Source organism: Oryctolagus cuniculus, chromosome 3 (assembly GCF_964237555.1).
Source record: "Oryctolagus cuniculus chromosome 3, mOryCun1.1, whole genome shotgun sequence".
In the NCBI taxonomy this organism is placed as follows: Eukaryota; Metazoa; Chordata; class Mammalia; order Lagomorpha; family Leporidae; genus Oryctolagus; species Oryctolagus cuniculus.
Window position 1 is genome coordinate 84953412 of NC_091434.1, and position 22042 is coordinate 84975453.

General features: G+C 37.1%; 1 long non-coding RNA gene across 1 annotated transcript; it reads right to left on the bottom strand.

The window, feature by feature from the left end:
* Positions 1–6496: 6496 nt before the first annotated feature.
* LOC103348763 (uncharacterized) lies at positions 6497–20537 on the bottom strand. The gene is made up of 3 exons (XR_007920393.2): positions 20284–20537; positions 14771–14901; positions 6497–7685 (listed from the first exon to the last, which is right to left on the bottom strand). It is a non-coding gene; the product is annotated as an uncharacterized lncRNA (long non-coding RNA).
* Positions 20538–22042: the final 1505 nt, after the last annotated feature.

Here is a 22042-nt window from a genome sequence, read left to right on the forward strand (position 1 = left end):
GGGCTAGTGTAACTAACATCAAAAAATGAAGAGCTCCTTCAAGACAGGGGATAAATGTTTTCTTTGCCATTATATGCTCAGCCCTAAACACACATTTGAAGTAATGCTATTCACTAAATAGCTGGTAAGAGAATGCTAAATTGTTCAAAAATGGTTATCAATAATTTGAAGATGGGGTCGGCGCCGTGGCTCACTTGGTTAATCCTTCACTTGCGGCACCTGCATCCCATATGGGCACCAGCTTCTAGTGCTGGCTGCTCCTCTTCCAGTCCAGCTCTCTGCTTCGGCCCAGGAGGGCAGTGGAGGATGGCCCAAGTGCTTTGGCGCCTGCACCTGCATGAGAGACCAGGAGGAGGCACCTGGCTCCTGGCTTCAGATTGGTGTAGCTCTGCCCGTAGTGGCTGTTTGGGGAGTGAACCAACAGAAGGAAGACCTTTCTCTCTATCTCGTTCTCATACAGTCTAACTCTGTAAAAAATAATAATAATAATAATTTGAAGATAATCCAAGATTATTTCAGTTATAGTTAGAGTTACTATTTTGCTATGACAGTTTTTAATTAGAAGCTGGTCTTAAAACGATAGAAACATAATACATTGTGAAACAGAGTACTAAGTTATCTTGAAAGAGCAGAAAGTTAAAGTGAAAATTTGTATTATTTCTTTAAGTCATTCATACTTAGAAAGTGGACCTCAAGTTTGATCTTTTTATAGATACTTACATTATCTATTGCCTTCCAAGTTAGGATTTTAATTTTTTTCTGTCTTGTGTGTGCTTTATTACTGTATAATCTTTATTGTTCTCCTTATTTTTCATTTTTTTTTTTGACAGGCAGAGTAGACAGTGAGAGAGACACAGAGAGAAAGATCTTCCTTTTTCCATTGGTTCACCCCCTAATGGCCGCTGCGGCCAGCGTGCTGCGGCCGGTGCACGGTGCTGATCCAAAGCCAGGAGCCAGGTGCTTCTCCTGGACTCCTATGCAGGTGCACTCCCGGGCCATAGCAGAGAGCTGGACTGGAAGAGGAGCAATTGGGACAGAATCCAGTACCCCGACCGGGACTAGAACCTGGAGTGCTGGCGCTGCAGGTGGAGGATTAGCCTATTGAGCCATGGTGCCACCTATTGTTCTCCTTATTTTAAAAGTGGCAATGTTAATTCTTACTGATTTTAGAGAGATTGCATAAAGTCACCATGTCAGATATGGGCTTGCCATCCATAAAGTGCCATGTAAAGAAAGGTAATTATTATCCTATCCATATATGTACCCAGTTGTAAAGTCGCTCTTCATATCTAAGCCAAGTCCTCTTCTTAAAACTTAAACTAGTTTTAGAAGATCATGTCCTGTAAAAATGAAGATACAATTTATCTTCATTTGAAAGGGAATGGCACATTTTTTAATATACAAAGATTTATCTAATACTTTCAATTTCCTCTTCTCCACATGTGTTAGTTAGCTCATGCTGCCATGACAAAATACCATAAACTGGGTAGCTTTAACGAAAGACAGAAGGATGTGAAGTCCAAGGTTAGGCTGCCAACATGATCAGGTCCTGCTGACAGCTCTCTCCAGAATCTTGCTTCCTTCCTGCAGTGCCCTCTCATAGTACAGAGAGTGAATAAGTTCTCTGCTGGTTCTTATAAGGATACTAACCCTATTAGGTTAGGACTGTACCCTTTGTTACAATTTGGATGTTGTTTATCCCTGGAAGGGTTGTATTGAGATTCTATCTCCAGTGTGGTGGTAATAAATGGCACTGATACCTTTAAGAGGTGGGGTCTAGTGGAAAAGGGTTGAATCATTGGAGACATCACCCTTAAAAAGTGTGACTTCACACGTGTGAGTGCGGGTGGCTCTAAAGGAGAAAGACTGACCCCTCCCTGCTCATGGTGTCTTGCCATGTGATTTATTCCACATATGCTCCTGCCATCTGCCATGAGGCCCTCATCAGAGCTGAGCATACACTGGCACCACGCTCTCGAACCTCTGGAACTGTTAGCTAAATAAACATCTTTCCTTTATAAATATCCAGCCTCTGGTATTTTGTTATAGCAACTGAAATAATAACTTAGGATTGACCTCCTTACATGCCCTATGGCCAAATACAGTCACATGAGGAGTTAGGGTGTTAACAGTAATTTTGGGGAGAGACAATTCAGTCCATAACACTACATCAAATAACATTTCTGATAGTTTCTCATGCTGTGCCACCAGATTTTCAGTGGATATGTTTGCTTCATCCTATATATGAAGCAGATATCCTATATATCCTATATATGAATTCTAGTGAACTAGCAGAATATACATGTGTGAACAAGTATCTCCATATTTACATACATGAGATGGCTTCAACAAGTTTGTATAAAGTTTACATTACCTTTTAATTCCAGTATTGCACAAAAATTTTAAGTACCCTTTATAAACACTTTCTTGTATATACATATACTCATCCTATGTGTGTGTGTGTATATGTGTGTTGGAGGCTTTTAGAATTTATTTATTTTTATTTCTGGTACCTCTAAACTCCAATATTCTCATTCCAAATTCTCCATTTGCTATGATTAAAGTTTAATCAAGTCTCTCTTTTTTGGCAAGGAAGAAAAAAAAACCTCCTCTCTATTTTTGTTAATGTTATGAATTAGCAGGAGATATTCAGAAATAGAGTTGCCTACATGTTGTTTGAAAATTGTTTGCAGCAAATAATGAACAAAGCAAATCAGATTGCCAAAGGCCTAGCTGTTGAGAAAGTGTAGCACATTATTAATTAAAATACAAGTCAGCTTTTCCAGCACTTGTAGCCTGTGGGTATCGAATGTACTCCACTTGATTGAATCAGGTAGTGGCAGCACAGGCATTTTTTATTTTGTGCTGGAAGGGATAACAAAAATGTAAAGCTGTTTTCTGCTAGTTCATTTGAAAAAATATTATTTTGGAATGAAAGCCTACCAGCTGCAGCAGACAGGCAGAAATAATACAAAATCTACATTATGCCTTCGCACTGCGATTTTAAACAAGGGGTCTACAACCCCAGACACTCTCATGGCATTGTGTTATAGGCAGACCTTTGTCTATGGCCAAGGAAACGGTTTCCATGGAGATGTAAGGCATTTGACAATGGTCAATGTTTTGGTGAAGAAAATTAAACCAAGCAGGAGACCAGTTTACAGTTATAAGACTTTTTTCCATGCAGGAGGAGGGGAAAAAAGAGTTGAGAAGTGGCATAGAAGAAAAACAAATCTGCCTTTTGGGCATTCTTTTTAACATGCTGAAGTAAGTGAAATTTCGAGAAACCACAAACTAGATTTCCAGCTTCAATGCTGATGGGAATTCTCAGGTGAAAAAAAAATAGTAAAGAGAATATGATCTTTTACAATACACTTAAATATTTATCTCACCCCTAGGATAAGTCAGGAAATAATGCTGAGAGTGTTTTTCCCCTTTTTAATTCAAATACTATGGGTTAATTAAACCAGGAGCTGGTCTTTCTTAACTCTGCCTTGTTTTGAGCTTGTCGACACAGATCACTTTTTATTTATCCCCACTATCCCTTTAACCCAACATTTGGGAATAAATAATGGAAACAGTGGGTTTTCGATAAGTGTTTGTTGAATGCCATGGGCACCTCAAACCATGGTGCTTTGTAGAATGACAAACATGATCCTGTGAAAGGATCTTGGCTGCTTCCTAGAAAGATGGCTACACTCATGTCAGAGATCTCTTCTAGGTTCAATTCAGACACCTTTGCAAGACTCATTCACACTCTTGGGTCACTTGTGTTGCAGAGAACATATTCAAATGTTGGCAATGCTATCAGAAATGCTTAGTGAGACAAAGACTTTGTAAAAGGCATAACCACTGCTGACAAAAAGAAAAACAGAGCAAATCAAGTCCCTCCTTGACCTGCAGGTTCTCGTTTGAGGATCCTATTCCCACCATTAATATCCCCACTAACTCCTCTATGTCACTTCTCAGTTTGGGATCTCTATGGTGGGAACTAATGGATCAGATTAATTTCTCACCCTGTCAAGCAGATCTCTTGGATTTAAACTAGTGCATGCCTACAATTCTCAAGTTCAAGCATAAATGAAGCAAAGTGAATCACAAGTGAATCCACCGAATGCCGCTGAGTGTCTCACTCAGTGTGATCTGCCACACTCTATTTCATAACTGTGATCCGAGAGGCAGTTCTTACCCTGAGAGCTTGGTGGCACTTTGTCATTTCTAAGGGTTGACTGAAATAAAGACGCTCTTCACTGATCAGGGCTCATAGCGGCTGACATGTTCTTTTGGCCTCCGAGAGAAGTCCCCTCTGTGCCACACAGGCATAGAGGCAGGAGGAGCTGGCTTCCTTCTCAGTTCTAAAAGCAATATCCTGGCAGGCCAACTTACATGAACTTTACCGCAAAATGTATATTTTCATTGACAAATCACATTTCCACCTCTCTTTTCTCTCCCTCTTCCTCCCTCCTTTGCAGACTTTTTTTCCTTCCTTCCCCCTTGTAAAATATAAGCAGAATCTGCATGCTTCCCTCCTTGTTTTGTTCTCTTCTCTCATTTCTTCTCCTAGTGCTCAGTTTTCCTCCAATCATTTTTAAGCCCCTGCCTCATAACACTCCCTCCAATACTCCCTCCTCCCGGTACTGTTTCATTCTGTCTGCTTTAGGTACGAAGTGGTTTTTCTTCCTTCCAAATCCCTATTCTGCCAAAAAAAAAAAAAATACACATGCCTCGGGAATTAAGGGCACATATACAAGACTACACACTACAAATTGGCCAGTGATGTATGAGTGTTCACACTTTTTCCCTCTCCTCCTTTCTCCCAGGTTTCTAGGCTGCCTGCATGGCCATGAGACAGCAGACAGTTTTCAAAGCTATCTTGGCCTTTCTTGTTTTTTGCTTCCTCTCTCTTGTGGGAATGTAAATCTTCATTGCTGCAGAGCAACTGGTTGTGACCTTATGTGTTAGCAGTTCTGTTCCCTGAAAACCAAAAATAGAGGATCCAAAAGGGGCTTTTTGATTAATAGCTGCCTACAAGTAGTGGCATCAGTGTCCTCCTCAGAGCACACTGGCGCTGGGGGGAGGGTGCTGGTGAGGAGGAGGCAGAGCTGCAGCACGATTCCTCGTTATGGATGACTCATTGTTTTGTCCTCAGAGTCCAGCTCTTTCCTGACTCCTGTGCTCCACAGAGAAGGCCAATTCTGTTGGCAAACACTGTGAAAAATACACCACCAAACATAGGCTGTGCATTTTTTTCTTTGATTTTGAAATTTAATTCTTTTTTTTCATTTAGCATTAGTTCTAAGTTTCATGCGACTACATTTTACTGCATGCCAGAATCCTAGAGGACCTAGAATTCAGTGCTGCTTCAGCAATTAAACAAATCCCCCTTTCCCCCGAGAAGGACCTGGGCATCAAACTCCAAATTATAATCCTTTAAAAAAAATCTCTGGTTGTCTTTGTAGAGGTGAATGAGATTCCAATTGCTAGTAGTTGTGATAGGTTCAACACCTGCCCACATTTGAAATCTGCATGCAAGTACATATTGGGTCAACCCCTAACCAGATGTAGGTACACAGCCAAGTTATTGGATTTCTTGATGATGAATACAAAGCAGACAATGCACCTGTCTGGTTGCAGAAAGGATTTGCATAAAAATGAAGGAATAGTACACATGATTATGTAAAGTGTTGATTAACAGGATCACCTATATGCTTGTATATGCAAAAAAAAAAGCCCAATCTATAAAATGCAGGGTTTATTTTAATGAAACCATATGAAGCATTATAAACACATACACATAGTTACCAACAATTAGGAAATGTGTTGATAGTCTTGGGCCATGTTAGCATGATTTGATTTCCTGGTGCATTTGTTTTCTGAAGAAGTGCAACACTGCAATCTACCAGTCAATTTGATATTAGATTAGTGAGGGCACTAATTACAACATGCTGTTGATCATTTGATCTTTCATGCTTAAGGTGCAAAGAGGGGATAAAGATTAAGAAACAAACTACCCATGGGGACAGGAGATCCCCACGAGCAATGCAATTTTTCATTAAAGAGGGAGGGCCCATTGTGGCTAACATGGAATAAACTCTTAAGAATTGAGTCCTCATTTAAAGAATGAGGAATGAATGAGGAAAGAATGAGGGATGAAAAAGACCTCTCCAGGGAGAAGTGTTTATGATATACAGATAAAGAAAACAAAATGCACTCTGTTTCTATTTTTCTTAAGTCTGAACATTCCTTCAGTTTTTTTTCTGAAGTCACTCTTGTGTAGATGTTGTCTATTTGAATAGCCCTTTCCTTAATTTATGGGCTACCAAGCTGTTTATATTTACCTCTCTATTGAGAACTTTCTGCTTTATCCTAAGTTACGGATTTTATAGAACATTGATGAAGTGATAATCTAATTCTGATTGAAAATATATTAAACAAAGGACCTTTTGTTTTGAACTTTATTTATTTATTTATTTATTTTTTTTTAATTTTTGACAGGCAGAGTGGACAGTGAGAGAGAGAGACAGAGAGAGAAAGGTCTTCCTTTGCCGTTGGTTCACCCTCCAATGGCCGCCGCTGCAGCCGGCGCACCGCGCTGATCCGATGGCAGGAGCCAGGAGCCAGGTGCTTTTCCTGGTCTCCCATGGGGTGCAGGGCCCAAGCACCTGGGCCATCCTCCACTGCACTCCCTGGCCATAGCAGAGAGCTGGCCTGGAAGAGGGGCAACCGGGACAGAATCCGGCGCCCCAACCGGGACTAGAACCCGGTGTGCCGGCGCCGCAAGGTGGAGGATTAGCCTATTGAGCCACGGCGCCGGCTCTGAACTTTATTTTTTAATATGAGTATATGTCTAATAATTAGGCTAAGTGTGAGAGATAATGTAAAGTTTTAAATTATCATGATAATCAAGCATGATTGCCATATAATTAAATATGTGGACTAGGTTTTCTGTATACAGAGAAAACAGATATAGAATACACACTTTATGGCTTACACTGTGAATGGCACCTCCATTTTGGTGATCGCAAACACTACTTGAGATCTTCGACTTAGAGGGCATCAATGCAATGATCTTTCCTGTGTGGGCCATGCCTCACCTGAAGTAGTCAGCAAACTTCCAGAGTACTTTCCTGTGATTCAAGTCCAGTCCTGTTCATATTGCTTCTTCTTCTACAGGTATTTATGTACTCCTTACAGTGAGAAAATCTTTTCCCCTTTACTGGAATAAATTGTTCCATCCTTGTTGATAACTAATGGCCAAAGTCAGAAAGTCACAAATAAAACTGAAAGAGTAAAATTAATCAATCCTCAACTTTTCAGTGGTGCTGAAGTGTGTTTTTAAGTCGGTCTAGTTGTTCCCTGTGATACTTGTTCCAGAGCCCAGTCACAGAATCATTTGGAGTCGAACTTAACTTGCTGCAGGTGGATCTCCATGTTGCTATTGCCTCCATCAAGGCAGAAGCTTGCAGAAAGTAGGACAAATATAAACAGCTTTAAAAGTTCTTCCACTTGTTTTGTTTGCCACTTCTAGTTTGAAGATTCTTGCAGGGTAGCTTATTTGATTGTTGTTTTATATGAATTATCTGTCCTTTTCTGCCATATTCTTCACTTTGGGATACTGATCGTTGGATCTCGTATGCAAGTTACTTTACGTTTTTCTTCTTATTGAGTTCGATTAATAGGAGATACTATGGTAGATTGAGAGATGGAAAAATAGAAAGATTAGAGTATCCTTCCCCATCTTACATTATGTGGTTTGAATATTGGCTGCATTCTTCTATAAAGCGTCTTAGTTTCCTTTTGGTACCTCCTCCTTCACAAGCATATTGTTTGGTGATTTTGTGGAAGAATGTTTCCTACCTCTGAATCTTCAACCATAATGTGGAAATAGTTTAGCATTATTGCTAGTTTCTAAGTGCCCCACCATTCCTTACTGGCTTCCTTAATCCTCTATAAATGGCTCCTTTATTCAACTCTTTTGAGTAGGATGTTTGCTTTCAGCTAAGAGACTGATTGATAAATATTGAAATATTCATAGTTGAGACTGAAAATTTGTCTTCCAGCTTAATCATGAATCCATCTAAGAACCAATCCTCTAATATTTTTTTTTACTCTCATAGGGACTTATTTCAGAAATCTGTTGCTTTCCCCTGAACTTTGGTTGTGGATTTCCAGGGCTATCCTGACTATTCTCAACAATATTGAATCTAATGCAAGTTGCAAGTGTATGTGTATGTGTGTGTGTGTTTGTATTTGGGGGGTCTCTTTTGTCTCTTAATTAAGTTGTGTGCTTCTTACACAAATTGGCCACCCTTTTCAACAACGTTTGGGTTTACTCCCCAAATGCCTGTGGCTAGGCCAGGCCAAAACTGGGAGCCTGTAACTAAGTTCAGGTCTCCAATGTGAGAAGCAAGGAGTTATCACTTGCTGCCTCCAGGCACATAGAAGCTGGAAACTGGAAATCAGGAGTGGAGCCATGCACTAACTAACTCTAACCTATGCACTCCAATATGGGATACAGGCATCTCTAGTAACATCTTAACCATTAAGCCGAATGCATATCTTAAACTGTACACTTTAAGAGTGAATTTTATGTTATTTTAATTATATGTCAATTATAAAACTAGATAAATATATAAAAGGGATTAGTAGAAAAAATGGCCTTATTGCTTAATTGCCTTACTACTTACATGACTGGTGAGGACAATGGCCATGCTAGGGAGAGAAAACTGTGATCTGAGAAGAGGAAACATAAATTCAAATGAAGTAAAGATGGGTTGAAGGAAAAAGAATGGGAGGGAGAGAGGGAAAGAAGGCAGGGAAGGAGGCAGGGAGGAAGACGGAGGGGGAAGAAAAGAGGTAGGAAACACAGCATTAGAAAACAATTTTAAAGACCATGATTCTCCTGGTTCCCCTGTCAGGCACTTAAGTCATTTTTATGATATTGCCTTAGATTGCTCCTATATGTTTTTATTTTTTATATACCCATAAACACAAATCACTTCATAAAAATAACCAAGGATTTATGAAAGCAAAAAGGACACAGATTCATAAAATAGTTAGACAAACCTAAAGTTATAGCATATATGCCACTATGCAAATATAATCTATCCAAATCTTCCACTCCTTACATTGACAAACCTTAGGCTCCATGGGTTATTTCACATTTTCTACCAAATGAAAGGGTGAAAAAGCAAGGGGAAAAAATGAACCAAGAATGCTAAACAACTTCTGCAGTAATTTCATTCTTACTCAAAATAACACTAGTGTTTACAACACAAGAGTTTTCCAGATGGCCGTGCAAATGAAGGCTCAGAAATGCACTGCATACCATACTATTATTGTTTAGTATTTATTGACCACTCACAGCATGCAAGGTACTGAGAAAATAAACTATATTCTCAGTTATTCAAATTATAACCTAAAAAGCATATAAAGTCATATTATCTATGTCTTCAAAGGATTAATAATGCATGCAATATTCCAAAGGTCAGGGCTCAATCATATTAATATTGGTGCCAGGAATATATCTTGTTCAAATTAACCTTTTTCCTTTATCCCCTCTCTTTTCCAGGTATATTTCTAATATTTTTATACCATAGTACAATCACTGATATGAAAATTCAGCCCATAAAGGATTTTGCAACATACAACACTGTAGATGACTAATATTTCCTAAGATTTTTATTTTTGCTAAAATGATCCTTTGTGGTTGATACTTCTAAATCCCCATCATTGACCTGGAACAATCCTTGGCAGAGTTCTGGCTAACTAAAATAATAATTAACAAACTTAAGTGTAATATTGCTAATAGAGAGAGTAGTAGTTTTAAACTTTGAATTACAAAAATTTCTTAACTGAATATAGAAGCTCAAACTTCTTTACTAAATTGATATACATCCCTTTTTCATTTCTTAGCCATGGATGGTGTAGAGACTGACAGAAAACTTGTAAAAGGCCCGTTAGGAAGGATGAATCTTCATAGGTTTCTACAACATTATTCATTATAACAAGGGAAGACAATTACATGCTTTTACACCCATTACATACCTAAGCTGCCATGTACTGGAATTATCTACACGGGTGCATATCTCTTGAAATTTGAGGTTTCCTCATAAGATACTCTGATAAATGCATACACAGATGAAAAAAATTAGCCTGGGATGATTATACAATGAGGACAGAGAAAAGAAGGTTCCAATTTTGGTGCACAGATTGGCAAAAACAATAAAATCAGAAGCTGTATCTTATTTCTGCTGTGAAGTTATACCTCCCCTATATTCCTACACCACACTTTCAAATGTGACATGCATATAATATATTGTCAAGGATAAATCCACTTTCCTTCTTTACAGGTTTAGTTTTATACTCAGTTATTTCTAATAGTAACAACGATTTTATCCCAAGACATCCTTTTAGTGGATTTCCTTTGCAATAATTTTTTAAGCAGGAAACAGGAACTCTGTACTATTACAATTGTTATCATAACTCTATTATGAGTGTTGCTGTAAAAATATGCATTCTTGTAATTCCTCAGTCCTCTAATTTACTCATTAGAGAGAGTGATGGTCTAAGATAGCTACTGTTTTGGTGACATGCTGACAAGTGGTGACAGTAATAGACAATTCGCAGCACAATTTGCATATCATTGGCTTCTGGGCATGTATTTATCCTATATTCTATTTGTGTCTGTCATATATCTTTCTATATGAACACCGTGTTTGTGGTAAGGACTTTAGATTATATTTTTTTTCATATGTGACTCAAGATCAACAAAACATCAAGTGCTGAAACATCAGTGGATTGAAATAGCAACTCCCTTACGTAAAGAACAAAATACAAGAACCACTCAACATTTTTATTGTTCCTCTTAGGATCTCTAGTTCTTGAATAGTATTTAATTGCTTTGGAAGGCATACTCTGTCTCTAAAAAGGCTTATTTTTATTATATTAGTCAACTTATGATAAAAGACTACCCTAATTAGATAAAATGTGCAAGACAATATGTAACCATAAGTTAATATCGAGAATAGTCTGGCTAGTGTTCACATTTTGGATCTGACATTTTTTTTTCTATTATCCGAAGGCAGGAGCCAGGTGCTTCTCCTGGGGTGCAGGGCCCAAGCACCTGGGCCATCCTTCACTGCACTCCCGGGCCACAGCAGAGAGCTGGCCCAGAAGAGGGGCAACCGGGACAGAATCCGGTGCCCCAACCGGGACTAGAACCTGGTGTGCTGGCGCCGCAAGGCGGAGGATTAGCCTAGTGAGCCGCAGCGCTGGCCTGGATCTGACAATTTTGGTACCGCTGTGGTAGAACATTCCCTTTGGACAGGGCAGTTGAATACTTGAAGAGATGCTGAATGCCCAGAATCCAGCTTCTGAAACTTCCCACCACAGTGGTATCATGCTGCGTCTCCTTCCTCATCACCTACTTATTCCATAATCATTCCTGTGAGGAAAGTGCTATACAAATGTGACTGAAACTGCACTGGTATCAAATGGGCTCATGGCATTCAGAACATGGAGAGAAAGAGAGAGCAGAAGAGGAAAGCAAGGCAAGGAGGAAAAGTAGTGATCACAACTTGTCCTCTCTTTGAAGCTTTGACGATCGAAAGAAAATCTTTAAATTTTTTTATTTAAGGTAAATAAATTTCATGTATTTCACATACACAGATTTAGAAACATGGTGTATTTCCCACTCAACCTTCCTTCCCACCCTTTTTCCTTCTTCCTCTCTTATTCTCTCTTAATTTTTACAATGATCTATTTTCAGTATATAGTATACTCATAAGATTAACCCTAATCTTAGGACTTAATAATTTTCATTAAAAATATGTTATTATTGAAATGGAACAAAAATAATCTATTGTATATGTGCTATGTGTGTTGCTAGAGCTACCTTTCTATTTTTCCTTTTACAATTCTCTTTCATTGTTACCAACCTGTCCATTCTATCTCTGTCTTTTACCAGAAACTTTCCAGCTTATGTCTGAGTAACTCTCAGTGGAATGTCATCTGCTTTCCCAGAGGTCTCATCAAATTTTGTTAATCAAGGCACAGCTGAAGTACCACCTCCTCCATGAATATTCGCTTATTTACTCCTGTCTTCACCAAGCTCTGTCATTTCTGAAATTCTGCAACATTAAATCACAACATCCTTATAGGCTATCTACATACATGGAGCAAGCAATTCCATATTGTTATAATCCAAACTAGCCTCTTGGCATTACTCTAGGTTTCTCGAAACCATATGCAGTTTTCAAAGAGCTGTAATACTGTTTTATTTCTTATTTTATATATGTTTTAATTCATAGTACATTGCAATAAATAAATGTTGAAAATTGGTTTATTAATGAGCTTGATCTCATCTTCTATTACTATGGGTATCTTTGTCAATGAAGAAATCAACATTTAGGTTCTTATTTATATCATTATTTAAGGCAAACAAGACTCTACTGTGCGTCTATCACACAGCTAAAGTGTAAAAATAAAATAGATTAGAAGATCATAGTTACTTCCATCAATTCATTTTATTTATTGAGAGAAAGAGGTAGAAAAAAACAATGTAAACAAGCCAAGGGCGCAAGTGTTGATTCTGAAGGACAGCCTTTTATTTTCCCCCATATAATGACAAAGGATGTTGTGCAAAGGAATGAAAGATTATATTAAGTTATTTCACCTCGTATTATGTTAAGTTATCCTCCTCTCCTAATGATGGATGTGGACTTTCACTATCAACTGTGTATGAATCCTCTTTAAAAAAAATGTAGTCCAGGAGGCAGGCAGTTCTTCAGAATTATATATTCCTACTGTCTCCATTTCTGGTCACAAGCAAATAAAGATTGCCTCTGAGTAAAAATAAAGGTCAAAGTAGCTTGGGATGAGGTGTAACTCTTTTCTAATAATGATTATCTCACCTATGTAGAGTCTACAATAATATTCCTATAACTGAACTACATATGACACTTCTTTTCCAAATATTCATAAACAGCATATGATGAATGTGAGGATTTTATTCTTCCTTATAAATGAGGTTGAGGGTGGAAGAGGAGAATTCTCTAAAGATAATACCATTATCCTCATTACCTTCTCAAAATTTTTGTTCTTTATGAAGAATGATTTTTGAAGGAGAGTCACTAACCAAAAAAATATATAAAGAAGAAGCTGTTGTTTTCAGAGAGCATAGTAAAACAGGTGGAAAGATTTTGATAACCATGTAATCCACCTACTAACATAACACAAATAGAAACTTTTCTGTTACAGCTCAGGAATACAAATAGAAGTAAATGGTGGCATTATTATATGAATAAATAAGTCAATCAATCATTGACAAAAGAGACTCTGTAATCAAAAGATTTTTCATGTTAAGATTAATTTCATGTAATACAAGTCTAAATATTACATAAACCCCTTTGACATTGAGTTATACTTCATAAGACAAAACACACTTTCAGAAGCCAAAGAGTGGCAAATAGTCAGGATCAATTCTCTTGGATTTCAGGATCTGGGTGGCCACTAACCAAAGTCTGGGGCTGCTCTGAAAGTCATAGTTTAGATTTATCCTGTCTAAAACAATAGCCACAAATAACATGTGGTTACTTAACAATGCTGGTAACTGCCAACACTGGTAGGGACAGAGTTAGATAAAAGGAGTAAACTCCCTGAAACTAAACTCCTAGCATCTTATAAACATGAAATATATACCAAGTAGTATATATTAGTTGCCAGAAGCCTTACTATATTATTATTTATATGTTTAGAAGACATATAAATAATAATAATGTAAATTGAAGATAAATGCATTGCTTCTAAGCTTTCATATTCAATAGAAACTCCATGAACCCTGAGGACCTCATTAGCACAAAGATCAACTGAAGAAGAGCACACATTTAAAATCAGTTTATCACACTCACTTTTAGGCAAGTGTGCTCCAACCAGCCTCACCCCACTCATCAGGGGAATGTGCTTCACCCTCTAGCAAAGCAAAGATGATAATTGATAAAACGGCCAGGGCCACCTTGAATTCAAAATGGTGTATTGTGCCAGAATTAATCTAGGATGGAGGAATCCATAAAAATAGTTCTTTGATTTTATACTGACATTACCAGTGCATTTTGCGTAAAAGAGTTGACATGGGCCTATTACCAGAACTTGTCTAGTTAACGTCAAAAGATAGCTGTGGTCCTTTCAGATGGGGGCACCCTTGGAGGATTCTTGAGAATTCTTCAGTAAGACATTTTTCTATGGTGTCTTAGTAAAATTGGTCACTTCTATTTTTTTTTGCATAGATTTCTCCAGAACTGAAAACCCAGGAGAATGATACACTCACCAAATTCAAAGTATTTCAGTAGAAGAATTTAGTCTTCCACTTCAATGAGCGTGGATTTACTCTCTAGGAGAATGTTGGTAAATACAATCACACGACGTTTTACATTCTTTTATGAAGACAAAGGCCATAAATGTACTTAAAGACAATGTTCCTTTACATGGGCAAATGGTTTTCAAATGTTTAAGAAATCTTAGACATAAAAAATAGGAAAGAACAAGTCTTTATATATTCTTTATTCCCCACCTACATGCAGAATAGTGGACAAATATGTTTTATTAATAATTCTGAGGCTACTCATCAGAAATTATAGAATCTGCACTTTAGGGAAAACAAGAGAAGAATTTTTTTTATAAATAACAGGACAAAATCTACCATTCTTAGAAGGTTTTACACACAAATTATTTGCCAGACATGGAGCTTCATAACTCCCACTGCTTCTCTCACCTGGGAACTCAGGATGTTGGCTAAGCTGAAGTTCTTTGTGACTTCTGTTGATTTTATTTCTGATTCAGATATACTCAGTCCCCAGGAGAGCAGGCTGAGAGGGTTCTTCACCTTCTCTTTCATTCTGTAAGCTGTTAATAAAATCAAATAATATTAAACCTCAAAAGTTTCTTTACATACATTTCATCTTAATTCCTCCTTTTATCGGAGAGTGAACTTTAGGGAAGAATAAAGAACGGTCATCTGTCAGTTATCTTGAGAAAGGAGAAAATCGTCTACAATGCAAGTCTTCAAATTTTCTGTCAGTGCTCTTCAAATTTCCTCAAATTACACTCCCACAGTAAAGTGCTATCATAAGACTCAGAGGAGTGTGCATTCAGCCAGAGAAGATGCCTGGATGCCATATGAGTGTCTAGGTTCAATTTCCAGCTTTGCTTTATCTCCTGACTCCTATTTCCTCCTAATGCAGACCCTAGGTTGTGGTGGTCTTGTGGTCTTGACTGGAGTGATTGGGGCCTTGCCATCACATGGGAGACTTGGATTGTATTTTGAATTCCTAGCTTCAGCTCCAGCCCAGGCCTCACTATTGTGGACAATTGGAGAATGAGCCAGCAGATGAGTGATTCTCAGATAAGGAACTCTTACAAAGAGAAAAAAGAAGCACTCACTTTGTTAGAAACACAGGGCATTACACATCACATATTACATGATTTGGTTATAAAGTGTTCAGTTCATTTTAAGTAATGGGACTTATTTTAATGTGGGCTGTTAAAATTCTTAAATTATGTATTCATTTCTAGGGGCCAGTGCCGTGCCGCACTAGGTTAATCCTCCACCTGCGGCACCGGCATCACATATGGGCACCGGTTCTAGTCCCTGTTGCTCCTCTTCTGATCCAGCTCTCTGCTGTGGCCTGGAAAGGCTCAAGTACTTGGGCCGCTGCACCCACATGGGAGACCAGGAAGAAGCACCTGGCTCCTGGCTTCTAATTGGCATAGCTCTGGCTGTAGCAGCCATTTGGGGAGTGAACCAACAGAAGGAAGACCTTTCTCTCTCACTTCTCACTCTCTATAACTCTACCTGTCAAATAAATAAATAAAATATCTTAAAAAATTATATATTTATTTCTAAGAGTGGTTATCATTATTTACATATGGGAGGGGAATGGTGGAAGACCGTTAAGTCTATTTAAATGCCCATAAATAGATGTTTGAGCTACAAGCTTTTAGGGCAGTGGGGAACATCCTGCCCACAGGTTGTATAAGGCCCATAAAATCATTTGGTCCGGCCCTGCCAAAGCAACTACAGGAGGGACCTGAAATTCAATAAATCTCTTGCAGGTCAATTTTCAATTCAATGATTTTGTATTGTCCTCAAGTTATGTTATAAATATCCAAATGGCTCTTGGAGGAAAAAAGGTTCTCCACCCCCATTCCTGCTGGGAATCCTAAAGCTTGGGTTGAGCTACTTTTATTAGTACCTTATTATGAACTAGATGACTTCCTTTGTGGAGCTAGGGATTCTGTGACACCCAGATGGAAGGTTTGACATGTGTCTTAAAAACTGTTTTTCATTATGATGGGATATGGAGATGATGTACACAGGTTTATAAGCCCTGGTGTAAACAAGGTTAGAAAACCTTGGAAATAAAACTTCCCTATAATTTTCACAATATGACCAGGACAGATTAATTTCTCTCTTATAAGAATAATTTGTGATATGTATAATCTTAATTGTATTCATCTTGTTAGCCTATTTTTAAGTAAAAGAAAAATAATCATGCTCTTTCTCTGATATCTTTAAGCTTTTGGTTTAAAAAGAGCTATTTGAATCAACTGAGGATGATGCCAGAAACCAATTGGTTTCACAATACAGAATTATGCCATTATAATGACAAAACATGGTCTGTCCTCAAAAGACTACACAATTATATGCCTCTTATTGAAGGCTTTTAAATGCATTTTCATTTAGCAGGTCAAAAAAATGAAGGTTCAAAAAATTATAGAATTTTTCACCGTTGAAGAGAAAATGATATACATAAAGGGGAAAATATCTGTCTCTCATACATTCTGACACTTTCATATTTGCAGTTCTGTAATAATAAGGTCATTCTTAAATCATCTATTTCACAGCACATATGCACGAGCAGTTATGAGGTCATAAGACTTCCTGTTATCATCACACCCCAAACTTGGCCCTTCTCCTTTCTACCTTTCCTGTACTCGGATCCCCATCAGCATTGGTCTGAGTGACTACAAGTATCTCTGTCAGGTACCTCCCTTTCTCTCCAGTCCACATGAGTGACAATATTACCTTCTTTAAAACAAGTAAGCAAAGCAAAGCAAATTGGACAGCCCCCCTCACTCCTCCCCTGATTTATCAGTCCATTGCATGTACTTGCTTCTTGGGTCTAATGGCTGTTCTCCTCCCATTGCCTCCATAAACTGTGTGCTTTCCCTGCAGACCCATTCCCATCAGAACTCCTTTGAGAACCCATGACACAGATAGTTCCTTCTGCCTGGAATTCCTTTTTTCGGGCCTCCCTTTCTACCTCCAAGTCCATCACTTTTGACCAATTTAAATATGAAAACTCCCTCAGTGATCAATTCCAGCTGTCTAGGATGGGACAATCACTCCATTAGCCCTTTAGAATTGAGGTTTAATTTTCTACACATTTACAAGAGCACTTTTCATTGGTTGTTTTAATTATCTATTTAATTTCTAAACTCACACAGATACTGACATACAACTTCCATGAAATAATATATTCACTTACTCTCATCTGTTTTTGAAAAAAAAAAATATGCTGCTAACAACTCATTGTACTAATTTCCCAGTTCAATAGTGTCCACTACTTCCTACTTGGCAAAGCCCACTCTTACATTATGAATGATTGCCTCACTTTTTTTATCTCCAATGCTTACCACATATATGGAATACACATCAGTATTTGTTTTGAAAATGGGTGTTAAACTTTTCCTCTGCTATAATACATGTTCTATTTCTTAATTATTTTGAAATTCACTTGGTGCTATCTCCATTTTTTGGTTATTTAAGAGAAGAAATAAAAGAATAAACCTTAGATGGGTTATATTCGTGATTTGGAGGCCCTGTTAAGAGGGCAGAGCTGATGAGTAGAGGGTAGAACTTGTGGTACAATGAGTTTTGGGATTCTTTAGAGATTTCATTGATTATCACTTGCTTCAATAAGCAGCAAAGTCAAACATGATAATGTAAGCATTTTCTGTTCAAATTATTGTAATTAGTTGATTTTGAATCTCAAGATAGTCCTACTAGACCCAAAATATCATTACAAATAAAAATTAATTTGTTCAGAAATTAGCTAACTGTAGTTCTTCAATCCATCTATGCTTTTGCATTTGGTTTGTTTACTGTTTTTAGTTTTGACTTTCAGTGTTTGACAGACTATAAATTTTGTATTATAAATGTTATGGTCACAATCCAGACCCTGTGTTCTTAACAGATATTAATAATAACACTAAAAACATTTTTCTTGGTCCAATGGCAACCTTGCCAGTTTTCAACCAAGAATAAATAGAACACTCAATTCAGTCTATGTGCTCATTATGAAGCTTAGAGAGAATAAATCAACTCTTTCCTTGATGCTAATAGCTGAGTGGAAGTGGAAAGCTTGTGAAAAATCAGTTATAAGTTACATGGATTTAGCTGTCAATTGTTGATTTTGTGATTATTTCTACTGAGTTATCTTTAGGTCATAATAGAATGAAAAGTATGTCTTTGTGCATTTTTGGGCATGGAATTAAAATATCATTAATACTTCCTTAATATCACTTGCAATTAACACCTGAATTTAGAGATTTCTAAGGGTTAAGTCACTTCCTCAATATTACACCTTTTGTGGAACTGTATACAAAGTTGATTCAAATATATCGGGATTAACTATCCAGCTTCAGTGAAACCCCTGATATTAATTCTAGAAGTGTAATTTTGAATTAACTTTCCTTAATTTTTCCTGAAAACTCTATCTACCTCCAATCCCAAAAGCATCCAGGCTTATGGCTTTGAAACAGCTCTTAGGAGATTCTGAAAAAATCTTCCCTCTGGCTCCCTAGAACCACTCTAGTCCTGAAATGTTCTAGACCTTCTGGATAAGAATCTCTTGGGAAATTCTCATGCACAACTAAGTTTGAGATCCTATATTTAGAGGAATACAGAAAGATGTCCCTATGCAGTCTGCACTAGACTAAACAATCACTCCTTTACAAGAAAAATCTGGTCTTCTATCAGGAACCAAACACACAACATCAAAATTCACAGGCAATACACTTGCCATTTCCCTTTTAAAACTCAAAAAGCACAAATCTCATCATACTAAAGCCCACTGCTCTCTGACGGATAAGTCTCTTGAGGATTCCAGCCTTTGCCTATGAGAACCACTGGGGAAGTGATTCTGATGGGAAAATCACCGGAGTGTACTGAATCCAAACCTGGTTGCACAGGGGACCCAGGGGCTGGCTGGTGCTCCTTGTGTTTAGTTTTCTCACTTTATTCTCAGTTTACACTCAGCTGTAATTACTGTCTTGTGATGTAGTTTTATTTGATGAATATGGAAGTAGAATGTTGTAAGACAATTTTGTCCAAGAACAGCAAAATAACATGAGTAGCACCACTGCAGAACCAACTGGTAGTTAAATGAATATATTCTATGTGAATGAATTGGATTCTGTCTCCAGGATTTATTAATGCTGTTACTCTGGGAATCTTACTTAACCTGTGTCTCAGATTTACCTGTTAATATGATGATGGTGATTATGATGACAACAAGGACGATGACAATGATGATGATAATATATTAGGTGCCTCATAACATTGTTAGCAATAGTAAATTAGTTAATATTTACAAGGTGTTTGGGACAGTGCCTAGGCAAGTGTCTGAAAGACAGTTAAAAGTGTATGGAAATCAGACTTTGTTTCTATGTGCGAGATATCATCTAATGCTTTGCAAGCATCTCATCATTTTACTAACTCTCCTCACCATTTTTTGTAAACCAAAGCATGGAGAGCTTGTGAAACTTACCCAATAACCCTACAGCTGGATAAACTTGGGAAAGCCAGTAGCAAAATCTAAATGACGTGGTATGGAAATTTTTATGTTTTATAGTGATTTATGTGGTTAAATTTTACTGGCAGAGTTCTGAGCTGACACTTGTATATGATTAGATATCTTTAAGATGGGGAAACTCAAACATGGAGACAAAAAGGATAATACTGTGGAGAGAAAGATCTAGGCAATTCTAGGTCATCTAATTTTCTTTTTTCTGGTCTTTATTAGATATACGTTTATTATGGTATTAATATTTCCTATGCATTTTGCTATGACTTTGCATATACAGTCTATAATTGTTTACTTATACTTGAATGCATTCAGGTGCTTTGGATTAGAATTTTAATTTCATTTGTTTTTTAGCTTTGCATGAAAAATTTAGAATTCTGCTTGGGACATCTTCACACTAGCTCCAAGGGGAACCTACCTTCCCACTGAGTGTCATGTTTCACTGAGGATTCAGTCCCACTCCTCTATCCCTCAGCTGGTTAAGATGTGGCCTCTTGAACAGGCTTCAAGAAGAAGCACGCCTGGGCGTCATTTAGAACTGAATGACATTATTTCCTCTCTCTCAGTATTAGTCATATTCTCATCCTCTTTTTTAGAGGGATGAACAACTCGGCTTACAACTCCCCAAATTTCAAAAAGACCTTTGTATGCAGAGCTTTGACAGAGAGGCCGATGACTGTGGGATCATTTATTTATATTATTATGTCACAATAGCAGTCACTTTGGACCTTGAATGTGTTCCAGTTGACTCATGATATTTTTTCCGATGTTTTTTGACCTCTGCTCCTTTCCATATTCTCCCATCTCTGATAAGCTAGCTTCAAAACCACAGAAAAACCACAGCTGTGTTTGTTGACCAGCGACTTGAAGAATGAAATCAACTTTTTCCATGAGGAAACTTCAAAGGAGGTAAATGATTTCCCTGTTGCCTACATAGAACCAGATATTAAGAGATTTTGGACACAAGAGTTGTCATTTCTTGTTTGGAAAACATTTTCACATGCTAAAAAGTTTGAAAGTTTTCAAAACATCACCAAGATCAGCTGAGCTGTATGTTTTGTCATTACATTGTAGCATTACAAATTAGATGGCACACAAATCATAATGAACGCAGGTTAGAAAGTAATAATATATTAAATATAATTAATCTATTTTAATCTCTCTTAAGAGACAAATATGATTATCAGAATGTAAAATATTGAATGTCTAAGTTAAAAATATGTAGGGTTAACAAAAGAAGACATTGATTTATGGAAATGCAAAGTGTTCTAGGCCTCCAGAGGGTGCTATTGCATTTACACAGAAACAATTATGCACATATTTCCCTGAAATAAAAAAAATGAGAATTTTGAGCATTTCTTATTAATTTTCACAAAAAATAATGAAAAAATCAATAAGAATGATAATAATATCTTCTAAAATATTAACTGACGCTTATCTCATAAAACAAACCAGTTTTTTTTTTACCCAGAGATCAGTTACCTAATAAAAGAATGGAAAAGATTACCAAGCCATTTCAGATACTATTTACAGGAAACTTAATTTGAGCAAAATGAATTTTACATTAGTCATGGACATCAAATTGATTGTATGTTCATAAATACATTTGAAGCTTTAAAAACCTGTAAAGTTTTTGAGCAGTGAGAAATAAATCACACTGTGAAATCAATCTTTGAGGAAAAGCTGCAGGTTTTGAAAGTACAAATAAAATATTTACCTAGGAAAAATTATTTCACACTGTCATATCTAGTGCTTTACACATATTCTTACAGGTATGAATATATTCCCTATGATGTAATGAAACAGAGGCAATGGTAAATAAATACTAAATTTATTCTTTGTCTTACTTCAAAGCTGAATGACAATGGTGGATAGGTGTATGTTAAAATATTTTAAATTCATATGACATGGTTGTACATATGCACACTGAGCTCTGATCTATAAATATATATTTCAAATAATATTACTGAAATGATTGAAATGGACCCAAATAATCCTTTTTAAATTCACTGGCATATTTATTTGATTTGAGTTTTGATAGCTATTATGAATCCTTATCATATTTACAAAATTACTTGAATCACAATATTTTTAGGATCGTTAGTTGCTATTGGAATTTCATATAGAAATACCCTGGAATAAAGAAAACATTTGGTGTTACTCCACATCTTTAAATT